This window comes from Bufo gargarizans, chromosome 2 (assembly GCF_014858855.1).
Source record: "Bufo gargarizans isolate SCDJY-AF-19 chromosome 2, ASM1485885v1, whole genome shotgun sequence".
Classification (NCBI taxonomy): Eukaryota; Metazoa; Chordata; class Amphibia; order Anura; family Bufonidae; genus Bufo; species Bufo gargarizans.
In genome coordinates, this window is record NC_058081.1 from 558543487 (window position 1) to 558559591 (window position 16105).

General features: G+C 40.7%; 1 protein-coding gene across 1 annotated transcript in view; it reads left to right on the forward strand.

Annotated features, from left to right (window-relative positions):
* Positions 1-2285: 2285 nt before the first annotated feature.
* Positions 2286-16105, forward strand: part of LOC122926692 (neurotrophin-4-like) — a 109597-nt gene continuing 95777 nt past the window's right edge. The window contains exon 1 of the mRNA XM_044278155.1: positions 2286-2526. The gene's annotated coding sequence lies outside the window, so the exon portion shown is untranslated. The remainder of the gene's footprint in view (positions 2527-16105) is intronic.

Below are 16105 nucleotides of genomic sequence, written 5' to 3' on the forward strand. Positions count from 1 at the left end.
GCGGATATAAAATGTCTACACACCCCTGTTAAAATGTCAGGTTTCTGTGATGTAAAAAAATGAGACAAAGATAAATCATTTCAGAACTTTTTCCACCTTTAATGTGACCTATAAACTGTAAAACTCAATTGAAAAACAAACGGAAATCTTTTAGATGGAGGGAAGAAAACAAAAAAAACTAAAATAATGTGGTTGCATAAGTGTGCACACCCTCTTATAACTGGGGATGTATCTATGTTCAGAATTAAGCAATCACATTCAAAATCATGTTAAATAGCAGTCAGCATACACCTGTCATCATGTAAAGTGCCTCTGATTAACCCCAAATAAAGTTCAGCTGCTCTAGTTGGTCTTTCCTGAAATTTTCTTAGTCGCGTCCCACAGCAAAAGCCATGGTCCACAGAGAGCTTCCAAAGCATCAGAGGGATCTCATTGTTAACAGGTATCAGTCAGGAGAAGGGTACAAAAGAATTTCCAAGGCATTAAATATACCATGGAACACAGTGAAGACAGTCATCATCAAGTGGAGAAAATATGGCACAACTGTGACATTACCAAGAACTGGACGTCCCTCCAAAATTAATGAAAAGACAAGAAGAAAACTGGTCTGGGAGGCTACTAAGAGGCCTACAGCAACATTAAAGGAGCTGCAGCAATATCTGGCAAGTACTGGCTATGTGCTACATGTGACAACGATCTCCCGTATTCTTCATATGTCTGGGCTATGGGGCAGAGTGGCAAGACGAAAGCCTTTTCCTACGAAGAAAAACATCCAAGCTGGGCTGCATTTTGCAAAAACACATCTGAAGTTTCCCAGAAGCTGGAACTGGGGCCTTAGTTAAGCTAGAGGGAATTATGAACAGTTCCAAATACCAGTCAATATTGGCACAAAACCTTCAGGCTTCTGCTAGAAAGCTAAACATGAAGAGGAACTTCATCTTTCAGCATGACAATGACCCAAAGCATACATCCAAATCAACAAAGGAATGGCTTCACCAGAAGAAGATTAAAGTTTTGGAATGGCCCAGCCAAAACCCAGACCTGAATCCGATTGAAAATCTGTGGGGTGATCTGAAGAGGGCTGTGCACAGGAGATGCCCTCGCAATGTGACAGATTTGGAGTGTTTTTGCAAAGAAGGGTGGGCAAATCTTGCCAAGTCATAATGTGCCATGCTGATAGACTCATACCCAAAAAGTGCTGTAATAAAATCAAAAGGTGCTTCAACAAAGTATTAGTTTAAGGGTGTGCACACTTATGCAACCATATTATTTTATTTTTATATTTTTTCTTCCCTCTACCTAAAAGATTTGAGTTAGTTTTTTAATTAAGTTGTACAGTTTATAGGTCACATTAAAGGTGGAAAAAGTTCAGAAATTATTTATCTTATCCACTGTATATTTATAATGTTTATATTATATTGTATATTATAGCATTTTTATAGTACTAGCATAACCATAATAGCACTTGACAGCAGGTAGCGCTTCATGAACATGCTACGTAGAGAGTGAGACAGTACTACTGTTCAAGTAAAAGGCAGATCCACCAAGGTATTTTGCCCAGTGGCCTGGGTGTTATTATCAGGGTGAAATTATCTAGGAGGGGAGTGGAAAGACACGTCATCGCTAGTAAAGACTGAAAAAAAAGAGAATTTGAGCATGAGTAAAGTCTGTTTCACCTCCTGCTGGGAATTTTACCTCACATGTGGCAGAGTGGAAGCAGCAGGGATCAGGTTATATATAAATAAGAACCAGGGCCACCACTAGGCAGGAGGAGCTCACTGGGACTGATCACACAAGTCCTATATGGGAGCAAGGAAGGTGCTCAAAGCACTTGGACTGAAGAGGGTTCTCAGTGGGTTTGTACAATGAACTAGGGAGGGCGCCCAGTGGACTTCTACAAGGAGCTTGGAAGAGTGCTTATAAGACTTCTACAAGGCATCTGGGAGGGTCCACGGTGGACTTCTCAAGAGTCTGGAGAAGGTGTTCAGAGGACTTTGGAGAAGGTGTTCAGTGAACTTCTACAAAGAACTAGAAAATATGCACAGTGGAGTATAAGTAGCTGATAAAAAGGTGCATAGTAGACTTCTACAAGGATCTGGGAAGTGGACTTCTAAAGAAGACGGTGGACCTTTGCAATGTGCTAGGCACAGTGCACACTAGACTTGCACAAGGAGCTGGGGAGGGTGCTGTAATCCAGCCTGTGCTTGTTACTTTCCAGCCTCATATACTTCAGTGCAAGGAGCCTAAGAAACACTCCCCTCCAGCCTGCAAGAATGACTGTTCTCTTCCTGCTTTGGACACAAGTTCTTTCTGAAAGTTTTGACACTAAAGTGTCCTGAGAGGGAGCAGGGTTCACACAGGACCAGGGCAGGGGTGCCCTTTCATCTCCCTTATATTCTGCATTCTCATATGTTTAGTTTTTTTTTTTTTTGAGTGACAGAGGAGGCACAGATAAGAAAGCTGTAGCTTGTATGTCCTTGATCACATGTGTGCCTGGGAGACTGAAGAACTTACTGCTGGAGGAAGGTAAGCTTGCATATCTTTGCTAGAAATCCAGTACTTGACCAGAGTGAATGGAATCGAATGTAATGTGTTTATCATAATAATTCCTGCTTGCTGAATTAATCTCCGTGTGGCGCTGTTGGTGTTTTCGTCCCTGACCAAATATATAGTTGTGCTTGCAAATCTAGCACGTCATTTTGGCAACAGAGGATACAATGTGCGTTTCATGTCCTGGGAGGATTTGTGACACTGGCTTGAGTCATTTTTGATATAAAGCGACCAGTAGTGAGCCCTCATACTGCTATACGTTGAAACTATCCAAATCCTTTGAGACATCTAAAATTTTCATTGATCTTTTATTGCATATAGGCACTTGTGACGTCAATCTGATGTGGCAGTTTTCTTGCTTGTATGAAATTGTCTGTCTTCCTATCTGACATGAAATCATAAGAGAACGTTCACACCTACCATACCGCTGCGATTCGGCCTCTGCAGTATTATAGCACCCCAACCAGATGTTAGGTCTTATTATTCAGTGTGCAATACAGTAAATTAGAGGCTGATCTGGAAATCTGATGATTATTATTTATAACTCTTCTAAGTTAAAATCAATTAATTCTATAGAAATCTAAGAAAATTATGATGCTCGGAAGGGACCGCAAAAAGTTATAGAAGTCACGTAGTTTTTGGAAAGGATACACTAAACACTGGTTCTATTTTTGGACCCTTTGAAAAATAACCTGTTCTGTATCAAACGATAGAATGCAGAGAAATTAAAGAGATTTATTGGTTATGAGTTGGCTGATGTTATTTTTTCCTTGTAAATCCAAGACAAATGTCTCTTGGTGTCAGATCTAATCCTGCCTATTGCCTATATGACTTGATGTTACTGAGTTATGTAAATACAGTTGTAAGAGAGGTTATATGAGGCAATGCAGCACAGGAAGGCAGCGCTGACTATGAATGGCGGCAGGAGGTGCACATGTCGTAGCGAGATTCCTTAGTGTAATATACTATATATTCCTTTATACTGTATAAGCTCACTACATAGCAAAAATTGCATAAGAAACCGCATAAGGACTTGCTGGTGGTTCCCATTGGTGTTTGTGCCTATCCAAGCAGAAGGCTGGACCTTGAGTTTGTAAATTCACTAATTGTAAGCCATTAAACATAATTTAGACACAGCTTGCTTCTTCCTATTACTAAAGGTCATAAGAATGAGCACTTGGGTACTGAAAACAATTGGGATACAAAAACTTCTGTCCAGAAATGTATCTGATCAATTTAAAGGGGTGGTCGATCTTTCTAAGAAGGGCCCACAAAAACAAGTGAACCAAAAGTTACCCACCTGCTCAGACCAATAGTGATATGCTGTTGCCATACCTGTGGGGGAACCCAAATGTAAAAGAACCTCTGCATGAAAAATTCTAAAGATTACACAGTTCATTTACAAATGAAAGGGGTAAACACCTTTTATAATTGATGACCTAACCTCAGGATGGGTCATCAATATGTGATCTGTGGGGGTCTGACACCCAACAAGACCATCAGCTGTTTGAGGAAGCTGCCATGCTCTGGATGGTGCCGTGGCCTCCTCGCAGCTTACCAAGCACAGCGCCGTCCATTGGAGAGAGTCTGTGCTTGGTATTGCAGCTCAGCCCCATTCACTTGAATAAGACTGAGCTGCACCTAGGTCCCATGACCAATGAAAGTGAAATCAATAGCCAAGGCAGATTCTGCCTTGCTCACCGGAGAGCCAAAACCTCTTCAAACAGTTGATCCTTGGTGGTCTCGGGAGTCAAATCCCCACAAATCAGATATTGATGACCTATCCTGAGGATACGTCATGAATTTTAAACACTCAGACAACCCCTTTAACTGCCTGTGTAATATTTGTCCTCCAGGGCAAGCGACATCTCATTATAATAATAATCATAATAATATGCTGTATTATGGGATTACTATTCATCCATTTTTATGAAAAAGCTTTTCCTATGAATAATATTGATTAGACATGCGATAAAAGAGTGACCATTGGGGTTTCGAGTAAAAAATGGCCAAGGAAAGCAAAAGGCGCTCATAGGGTAAATAAGTTAAAAGCCGAGCCTCCAAAGTAACAGGAAGAGTGGTACTGCTCACCTGTTGTTGTTGCACCTATTGTTCAGTGCAACTGAGCTGGAGGTGAATAGGAGTGATTACGTCTCACTGGTTGGTGCTGCCGATTCTGTCCATGTTCCCCTTTGGCGGAAGCCAAGCCGCCGTCTGGGTTGATGAATAGGGTATATTTCCACTGGACTGGGGGTCGAATGGAGGGGTGGACCGTAGGCGCAAAGACGCAACCAGAGTATTTTTATAAACCAATATTTTTTTTTATAAACCAATAGTTTTTTTTATTGTTATATAACAATAAAAAAAACTATTGGTTTATAAAAATACTCTGGTTGCGTCTTTGCGCCTACGGTCCACCCCTCCATTCGACCCCCAGTCCAGTGGAAATATACCCCATTGGGGTTTCGAGCACTGGGACTCTCGTTATGCGTGAGAAGATAGACTACCCGGCCGTTATATTCATGTCAATGGCAGATAAAGAGACAGCAATAAAGCTCCTGTTTCCAAACCTATCACTGATTTCAGAGGCAAATAAGCAAGCACTGCCAGGAACGGGGACCAGACTTCCCATTCTTGGAATCAGCAGTGGTCAAGTGGTCGTACCCCTACTGTTCACACCTGTCTAGTTAGCACACATCAAAGCAAGACATGCATTTATTATTCATTCCCTTTCCATAGGAAGCCATTAGTAAATGTCCAGCTGATGTTATATTGGACCAAAACATTTCCACCTTCAGTGCACAGTGTACCAATTGAACAGCGAGTATAACCAGAAGGTTTGGTGTTCTGTGAAGGGGTACAATAAGGTTACTTTGCGAGCAGTTTAATTCCATTTGAAATTGCTTTCAGCTTTGTCCCTTTGCTTTTATTTCTTTCATAAAACCATCTCGACAACCAGGCAAGAAAAGCGTGTGATTAGTCTACAGCAAGCCTTCCTTTATATTTTCCGTGCCAGCTGTTTTGCATTTCACATAGTCCGGACTCCGGAGCAATCCTGCAGATTATTAGACTGTGCAGAGGCTCCGACCTGGAACAGCAATGATGAATCACTAGAAGCATTGTGGAAGGTTTTCCCCCATCAGACTACTGGACAAATTAAAGGCTATGTACACTTTCGGGTTTTTTTTTTTTTAGGATTGCATTTTACTCATTTTGGGCTAATATTGAGCCGTTCTGTCATAAAAGGGTTAACTGTTTTTCTAGCTGTGTGAATCGTACTTTTTACTTTCACTTTGTGCTGGTCATCTAATAAAGCTTGTATCTAAATTACTAAAAGTCCATAAACACTTAAGCCACATTCTTATCAGCAAGATAAGAATTGAGCTATAATGAGTGTTTATAAGGTCAGAGATAAGGAGATATCAGCTGAGCTGCCTGACGGAACAGAGTGAAAATTCAGATCCTGCTACTACAGAAACGCCAGGCTGCACAAACAGTGGTTCAAGTTTGTTTATAAAAATCTATTGAAAAAATGATTTTTAGTAGCATTAAGCATGAATATTCGAATAGCGAAGTTTTGTCGCAAATATCGCCACTTCGAGAATTCGTGAATATTTAGAATATAGTGCTATATATTCGTTATATTCCACATTTTATTCCTTCTGAACACATGATTCCTCTCTGCTTCTTGCTTGTGGGCCAATGAGAAGGAAGAAATGTCAAGTTCACAACAATACTTAGTGCAACAATCAGTAATTTAGCTAAAGTGACCCACGCCTGTATTTCGCGTTACGAATTCACATTACGTGATTTTTACATTGCCGATTTATCGCATTCAATAAAATAATCTTGAATTCTCGAAATTTGCGAATATATGACGGATATTCTACAAAATATTTGTGAAATATTGCGAATTTGAATATAGCCCCTGCCGCTCATCACTAATTTATAGCTCAAAATGAATACGATGCAATAATAGAAAAAAATGCCCCCAAAGGTGTATATAGCCTTTGAGTTTAGAAGACCCAATTTATACTATTACTAAAAGAGGGCAGAGGTGCAAATGTAAGCTCCTATATCCAAATAAAAAATCTGTGTCAGAGTCCCTGAACTATATATCAGTTGGGATTTATTTTTTGGGGAGCTATAATAGGGCTCCCATTCAAGTGCATGATGTCTATATGGTACCTCCTAATGCCTCCAATTCCATTTTCATGTAAAAAAAAAGGCAGCGTGGACGTATGGTACCCGATGGAGCCTGAGCAATAGTGCCTGGAGACTATAAGGTATCTGCACAGCCTCTTTGTACTGATATACACACTTAGTACACACATCTCTGCTGTGACCTTATAGTACCAGTGTGCTCATATGATGCAGAAGGACCCTATGGGAACTCTCATGCTCCAGGTCCCAGGTTTGACAGCAACCTCTGCAGTCCTATAGTTATGCCTCTGCTAAATTCCACATCAGCTCTCCCTCCTGTTCCTCATTCAGCAAAATGTAAAAATTCCAGAACTACTGCAGTTATTATGCCAATTTTTTCCCCAGCATGCAGTGTGAATGTCCCTGTCATAAATATTGGACTAAAATGGTTCTGGTATTTTTTACATTATCCTCTTTGGATGCCCGAGGGCATTACTACTGCTAAAAATCCATGTCTTCTCCCATTTCTTCACATTGAAATAGTGAATCTTACGGTAATGTGAATCGGGCTTTATAATAAAAAAAAATGGCTTCAGAATTTCTATATCAATAATTCAGCCTACTGGCCCATTTCAGCAATACATTCTTTCCATCCCTTTCGTGGATTTGCGGTGTTATTCTGCCTGTAAAAACCATTACATGGGGGATAAGACGGTGCTTAACGTTATATAAATCTTGCCATTTTTCATCGTATGTTTATAAAACCTCCTTTAGAAGCCAACACAAGGGAAAATTTGCTGCGTCTCCTTTATAACCAGCCATCTGTTTTTGTTTTTTCCCCCCTGTTTCCTTAGGTCACTCATACATTTGTCTAGTGCTCTAGGTTTTAAGGGCTCATTACTAGTGGAATGACAAAGGCTTTTATAGCTCGCAGCCTGCCAGGACTTACATAGTACAGTTCAAAAAAGACATATGTCCATCAAGTTCAACCAAAAGATTGAAAAGGACATGGATGAAGGGAAGGGAGAGGGGTAAACTTTAAAACTTTGTTGTTGTCCCCCATCCCCACCTATTGATCCAGAGAAGGATAAATACCCCCCCCCCCCCCCAGCACCATAAGACATGAGCCAATCTGTTCCAAAAGGTAAAAATGTCCCACCTGATCCCAAGTGGCAATCAGGCTGGATCAATGTTTGACATCATTAAAGCCTTCCTTGAAGCCATCAAGGAAGTAGATTATCCTCCCACAGACTGACATCTCTTATGGTGAAGAAATCTGATTATTATTATTTTTTGTGGCTGAGGCTGTGCCGCCTTGTCTTAGGCTGTGCCCCCTTGTCTTTTGATGAGTTTTTACACAGAACAGCTTTTCACCATATTTTTTGCACAGACAAGTGATGTAGTTATATAGTTGCCTCTTCTCAGGACTAAATAAATATAATTTTTTTAATCTTTCCCCATAACTAAGACCCCCTTTGTCCCTTATTAGTTTAGTTGTGATCTACAAGTACCCTACAAGTATAACTAATGATCTACAAGTTCCATTGTCACTCACACTAGGACATATGAGGCATGTAAATTATTTGTACTCAGATGCATACCTTCACATTTATCCACATTGAACCTCATTTGCCAAGTGAGTGTGCAAGTCAGCTTGTAGTCTACCATAGACTGCACAGTACTACATAGCTTGGTGTCATCTGGAAAAATAGAAATGGTGCTAATAATCTCATTCTCTACACCAGTAATGAATACATTAAATAATAAAGGACCCAGCACTGAACCTTGGGGTACACCACCTATAACTGGGACCATTCTGAATAGAAATCATTGACCACAACTCTCTGGACACGGTCCTTCAACCAGTTTTCAATCCAGTTACATGCTATGCTTTCTAAGCCTATACACATTATTTTACCTATTACATGTCTAAGAAGGACATGTGTGAAATGCCTCTGCAAAGTCTAAAACTATAATATCCACAACTGCCCCCCCCCCCCCCCCCCCTTTCCCTGGCTTCAACTAAGCTTTTCTTAAAAAAAAAAAAAAAAACAAGTCAAAGGGGTTTGACAACTTCTGTCCTAAGTGAAACGTATCCTCAGGATAGACCATCAGTATCAGATCAGTGAGGGTCTGACACCCAACACCCCCACTGATCAGCTGTTTTAGGCTGCCTTGGTTGCGGGGACTATACAGTGTACAGAACTGGAGGCAGACAACTCTGTACACTGTGCAGTGGCCGTTGCGGGGAGCTAAGCTTCAATATACTGGCACCAGAAACTACACAGTGTACAGGACCTTCTGCTAATTCTCTGTACACTGATGGTTTCCAGCAACGTGGCAGCCTGAAACAGCTGGTGGGAGGGGATGCCAGGTGTTGGACACCACCAATCTGATACTGATGACCTATCCTCAGGAGTGTGGAGAACCCCGGTCTCATGCTAATCAGCTGACAGCACAGGGAGGGGTGTCCAATGAAAGATCTGCTCTGACTAATAGAGGGGAGTACTGATAGGAGGCCCCTCTGTTAGTTTTCTATATTAAAATACAACACATGGAATAGAGGTGTCAACAGTGCACATACCGTTTTTCTTAAAAGAGTTGTCTTATTGTGTCTATCTAAAAGTTTCCCTGAAAATAAACTGACTGTAGGGGGCTTGCAGTCAGGACTCCTCAAGATCAGCTCATGTTGCCAAAGAAAATGACCAGCTAGTCTTCATATCAAAGGACTATCCATATAATACATGAATGAGTAAGGTCATCCAATGTGAGAGTTGCTTTTTGTATCAGCGCAACACTCTGGCTATAAAGGTTGTCCTTCCTAGTAGTGGACACTAAGGGGAAGATTTATCAAACTGGTGTAAAGTAGAACTGGCTTAGTTGCCCATAGCAACCAATCAGATGCCACCTTTTATTTTACAAAGGAGCTGTGAAAAATGAAAGGAGGTTGCTATGGACAACTAAGCCAGTTCTAGTTTACACCAGTTTGATAAATCTCCCTCTAAGTGTTGCCAGTCTTGGTAATCTTCAGCGGCATGCAGGCAGCGGTTCAAGGCATACACAAGTATGTCACTATGTCAATCAAGAAGAATCATGATCAGTCTTCAGCATTTGGGTCTAGTTCTGACGCATTTTGGTCTCCATTGTTTTGGTAGATAATTTATTGTGACCTGGTATTTACCTGGATAAAAATTTTCGCACAATATGCATCAGATAAGGAAAGAAATGCAGCACAAATGTGAGAAGCTGAAGATGTGAATGACCTTTCGCTGCCTAAGCCGTGTGTTTATCAAATTAAATACAGAGACGTCAAGTAATCTCATTCCATTCCATTGGCCTTACTCTTCCCAAGAATAAACATGGTCTCCGTTTATCCACTGATGTAGAAGGGATATTGAAGTATTCTGTGTATTCATAACTTCCATGATGCTTCTTTCTGTCTCAAGCAGCTGACAATCTAATTCCTACATAGAATTTAAATGACTGCATTAGGTTCTTTTCACCCTGTGTCTGATTATAGTGGAAGCCATAATGCTGTTTTGAATCTTTCATACTATGGATCAAAACAGTGACCAATGGACACCAAATGTTATTTTAATAAATGTTATTTTAATCTAAATCAGCATAAAAAAATTGATAAAATAGTTTTGTAATTTACTTTTTGTTACAAAAATGTTAGATAATCCTTTTACTTATTACATTACATTATAAGGACTCCCCCCTGGTGTTTAATCTGTATAGTATTGTGCACGACCACCTACTGAAGTGGTCACACATGCTCAGTTCCATCCTTCTACTGCCATGAACCATAGTTACTATTGGCTGTGACAGGTACAGTGAAAGAGCTGCAGCAGAAATGGTATACCCCTGAGAAAGGCTACACCCACTGGGAAAGGACACTTCCCCTGGGATGCCAGCTTGAAATATATCTAGTAGTGCAATTAAAGCAATGCATGGAGAGATCTCTGGATCTGGATCTGGTTCTAACTTTTAGAAATAGACTGTCATGAACTATATGATGTTTAATGGCCTGACCCCTTTAAGTAACCATCTATGCTGACCAAGGTTTCAATAATAAAATATATTCTAATTTCCTCATATCAGTATCAGATGAAATTGGTGTGTGTAACGCTCAATAGATTAGTCTAAAGTGACATCTGAGATTCATCATGAACTGAATGAAAAAATACGTTCCAGCACATTAGAAATACATATGTTGTGCATATTTCGGATGAATTTCCTTTCTCAAAATACATTATACGATAAGTATTTCCTCAGCCCATGAAATGACATATCAGGGTGGAGGGCACACGTGAAATGAACAGATATAGCACAGACTACATTATAAATATGAGGTTGCTATAAGCCAGAAATTTGGATGAACGCAAAACTTATCTTCATACATTTTCTGCCTATTTCACATATGATTAAAATTACCACGTACATTTATACAATCCATGGTCTTCGTAATTCCAACCACACATTTTTCATTTAAAAGATATTTCTAGGATGCCATAAACTAGTGGATTGTGGTGTTCTTCTATGGTCTAGATAGAATAAAATATCATATACATTAGTCTGAAGTTGACTAGAGTGGATGATTTCAACCAAAACAAACATTCATTGGTTGAATTTGAACAATCAACGATCGTTTTAGCCGATCGATGACAGACCATAATCGTTTGAAAAGAAGTTGGCCATGTTTAACCCCTTAGTGACCACCCATATGCCTTTTTACGGCAGTCACTGAGTGGCCTTAAACTGGGCCTCTGCCTTTTCATGGCCTTTTAATGGCGGCCCAGTTTAAGTGCTGCATGGGGACCCATGCAGGGGAGAGAGGGGGCTCGGCTGGCTCATATGAGAGCTGTGCTCCTACTCTAACAGCCTGGACCGGAAGGAGTGTTATTTACCCAGAAATTATAACAATGAAAGCATTGATCTTCACACAACTCTATACAAAGAAAAATAAAAAAAGTTATGGCCCTTGGGATGCGGCGATGCAAAAAGATTTTCTTCTTTTTAAAAATTGTAAAAGGTAAAGGTAAACAAAAATTGTAAAAGGTAAAAATAAAACTATGGGGGTCATTTATTAAACAGAAATATGCCTATATTATATATTTCTAGCACAGATTGTGGCGCAAAGGTCCTTTGTGCCGCAATCTGCGACTTCTCCCAGGTCTAAAAAAGTGGGCGTGGCATGGGCGGGGAAGGGGATGGGCTGGCTGGTTTAGGTGTAGAAAATGGTCTAAATGTAAGACAGCTAGAAAGCGGTCTTACATTTATAAGTGCTGGTGGATCTGCCGAAGTTATGTAGAGGCCATCGCCTTCAAATAACTGCGGCGGATCCACTGCAAGTGCAGGGCTTTATTAAGACCGGTGTCTAAAACACCAATCTTAATAAATGTGCAGCTATATGTATTTTGGACCGCTGTAATCATACTGACCCAGAGAATAAAGATATTTATGCTGAAAAATTAATGCCGCTAAATTTATAACGTAAAAACTCAGTATTGCTGAGTTAATAAAAGTTTATCAAAAAGTTACGTGCAGTGATGGCCAGTTCGCCGCGTTCGCCCGCCATCCTAACTGACAAGTCCTGTGACGCACAAGTAAGTCCTTACCTGTGCCTGTGCGCGAGCCGGTCTGAAATGAAATGCGGTTACCGAGAGCAGGCAGTTCCTAGAACAGCCTCCGGGGGCCTTCATCAGTCTGTTCTCGGAACTGCCTGCACCCGGAGACCGCATTTCATTTCAGACCGGCTCGCGCACAGGCACAGGTAAGGACTTACCTGTGCCTCGCCGGACTTGTCAATTAAGAGGGCAGCTCGCATGTGTTCGCGGGTGAACACGGCGAACTGGCCATCACTGGTTACGTGTACCCCAAAATGGCGCCATTACAAATTACAACTTCTCCCGCAAAAAATAAGTCCTCATACAGGTACATAAAGGGACAATTTAAAAAGTTATAGCTCTTGGAAGGCAAAGAAAAATGCTTGGTCAATAAGGCCCAAAACAGGCTGGTCGCTAAGGGTTAATATTTCCATCCAATAGTCAGGCAAAAATTGTTTGCTTCAAAGAAAGATCATTTGTGCACAATTCTTTTTTTGAAAGAACATTCCCAGAAAGATCTTTCGTCCATCGCCTGTTTCGGCCAATATGGAGTAAAATGCATATGACCGTGTCTACAAAATTAACTTTTACCAGATGTTTGTTTGTTCAACCATCAGCCAACTTCTGTCTAATGTGTATGGCCAGCTTAAGTCACATATCTCCAGTTCAAAAAACCTACAGGGGTTTATTTTGGGTTGGATTCTAGAGTTTTGTGCTCTTGCATTACAAAAGCCCATTTCATGTCTTAAATGGGGCAAAGAATCTGACTTTAGCATGTCCTTTACAAACATCTATTCACTTGGATTTTGTGGCCAGTTGAGGGCTTAGAATGCCGTAACCTAAACTCCAGCTAATGTACACCACTTTTGTATACATCTTTAATTCCTCACCACCATACAAGAGATGATCAAGACTTTCCCGTCCTTTTACATCTTCAAACAGTGTAAACCAAGCTATTAGATGATATAAAACAAGCAGCCCAGGCTTGTCGAGAAAGAGCAGAGCTAAAGTCTGTATGCCCAAGTAACTCTAGAGGTTCTTTATCTATAGATTGTATTACTGAAAGACTTGTGATGAGGTGCTATGTTATACGATCTGCCGTACAGTCATTTATTTTTCTTTTCACTTCTTTTTTTGTCGGCGTTTCTCTGATATTTCACAAATTTGACATCAAAGGACAAAAGTGCGTAAAGTGCCTTCTTCTTCTGCCTTGCTACATAGTAAACTATTTTACTTCTGTCCTTATTCCCCTCACGTCCCCCTTGTGTTTGAATAGCAGTAGGAAAGGCGATCTCCCTCCTGTTAAAACGCTATTAAGTTTTCATGTGAAAGATGAAACGCCCGCTATTTTACTCTTTGCTGATAGCAAAATAGGCGAGAGAGAAAGAAAGATAGAGGAGAAAAAAAATCTCTATTCATCCTATACTTCAGTTTGAAGTTGGCGAAGCAGCCTACAGGTATAGCTCTTGAAGGGTGAGGGATTTAAAGCTATCCTGCTGTCCTCTGAAAGCCTCAAGATCAGAGGTTGATGTTACTGCCATACGTTGCCTCCATTACAAAATGTTTTGAAGTATTCTTGAACCTGAAACTATATTAACAAAGAGGAGAGAACCATCCCATTTGTCGTGTTACATCTGGTGGGATGCATCCACAAGGAGAACTTCGAACCAGGGAAACGAGAGAGCCTTCATAAACTCCAAGCTGAAATTGAAGGTATTGTCATCACGAGTAGCATTGTCCCGCGTTGTGTATGGAGTGTTTGCAGTTGTTTAGTGTGTAACGTGTGCTTCTTTGTGGGTGATAGTGACATTCATATACTGCAAACATTAGGGCACGTTCATGCAGGGTTATGAATGCTAACTTCCCTTGTTCTTCATCCATAATTATTCTAGGTGTGCACCTGCTCTTTTCTTTAGGCACAATGGAGACTCTGCATTGAGGCTTGGATCATAGATCAGCCTGTTCTCTTGTTGAAAATGCATCATTTACATTTAAATGGCAGGTTCCTATAGCTTACAGACCAGAATGTGTAGGTTTTAATATGTGCATTATAAGATTTTTTTTAATATAAAGTTTTTTTATATACTGTACTTTCCTGCATATAAGACTACTTTTTAAACCATGAAAATCTTCTCAAAAGTCTGGGGTCGTCTTATACTCCGGGTGTCGTCTTATATGCTGGTATACGGCGTGCTGAAACTTACTTCCTAGCTGGACTGGAGGCTAGCTGAGCCACCCTGCGCTGCATCCCGGCCAGCCGCTCCTGAAGCAGCCCCGTCTCCCTGCTCTCAGTGGTTTTCTCATGCCGGCAGTATCACATTGCGTACTACCGCTCAGAAGACAGGGAGGGCTGGGCAGGCAGGGAGAGCTGACCCACCCAATCCAAGCAGGCTTTATATGCAGTGTGCACTGAAAATACCGGTACATCGCTTGCTGTGATTGGCTGGTTGTTGTATACTGGGTTGGATTGGCGATTCTGAGGGAAGACAGGGGGAAGCAGGAACATCTGCACTTCAGCCAATTCTAATGTTGGAACGGCGGATCTCTAATGAAGTTTGGTGTGCATCTTATCTGTGGTGAAAAAACAGAGTCTATCCGGGGAGCAGATACATGTGGTGGCGAATACAGTACAGCACTAGTATCTGTACATACAGTACAGCACCAGTATCTGTACCGGTTCATACAGTACAGCACTAGTACATACAGTACAGTATACAAATGGCTAACAGTCAAGACCCCATCATGGCTCTACCAGCAAGAAGAAAGAAATATGAAGCCAGTTTCAAACTTAATAAAGTTGTAAACTTTGCCATGGAACATAATAACTGCGCTGCTGCAAGACAATATGGAGTAACAGAAAAGATGGTTTGGGTATGGAAAGCAAACAAAAAAGCATTAAAGAGTATGCCAAGGGGTAAGTGTGCATTAAGGAGAGGCACCCCACATTGGCCAGAACTCGAAAAACATGTAGCAGACATGGTGAATGAGCATCGCCAAAACGGTTATGTAGTGACACGAAATAAATACGTTTGTTTGCACTTCAGTGGCCAAATCTAACCCAGATCACAGCAACAGATTTAAGGCCACTGTATCCTGGTGTACTAGATTCTTGGAAAGGCATAATATGGTACTGAGGAAAAAGACGAAAATTGCTCAATTACCTGCAGATCTTGATGCCAAAGTAAATAGCGTTGGAAGAGTAGTCTTATACGGCGAGCATAGCCCAAACCCTATATTTTAACTGGAAAAGTTGGGGGTCGTCTTATACACCCAGTCATCTTATACGCCAGAAAATACGGTAACGTAAAAACTCAGTGGCAGTATTGCTGTTTTTTGCCATCTTCCTCCAAGAAAGAGTTAATAAAAGTTAATCAAAACGTTATGTGTACCCCAAAATGGCGCCATTACAAATTACAACTTGTCCCGCAAAAAATAAGTCCTCATACAGGTACACAGAGGGAAAATGTAAAAAGTTATAGCTCTTGGAAGGCAAAGAAAAATATTTGGTCAATAAGGCCCAAAACAGGCAAAAATTGTTTGGTTCAAAGAAAGATCATTTGTGGACAATTCTTTTTTTTTTAAAGAACATTCCCAGAAAGATCTTTCATCCATCGTTTCAGCCAATATGGAATAAAATGTGTATGACCGTGTCTACAAAATGAACTTTCACCAGATGCTTGTTTGTTCAACCATCAGCCAACTTCCAATATGGAGTGACTTTTTTTTATATAACGTAAAAACTCAGTGGCAGTATTGCTGTTTTTTGCCATCTTCCTCCAAGAAAGAGTTAATAAAAGTAAATA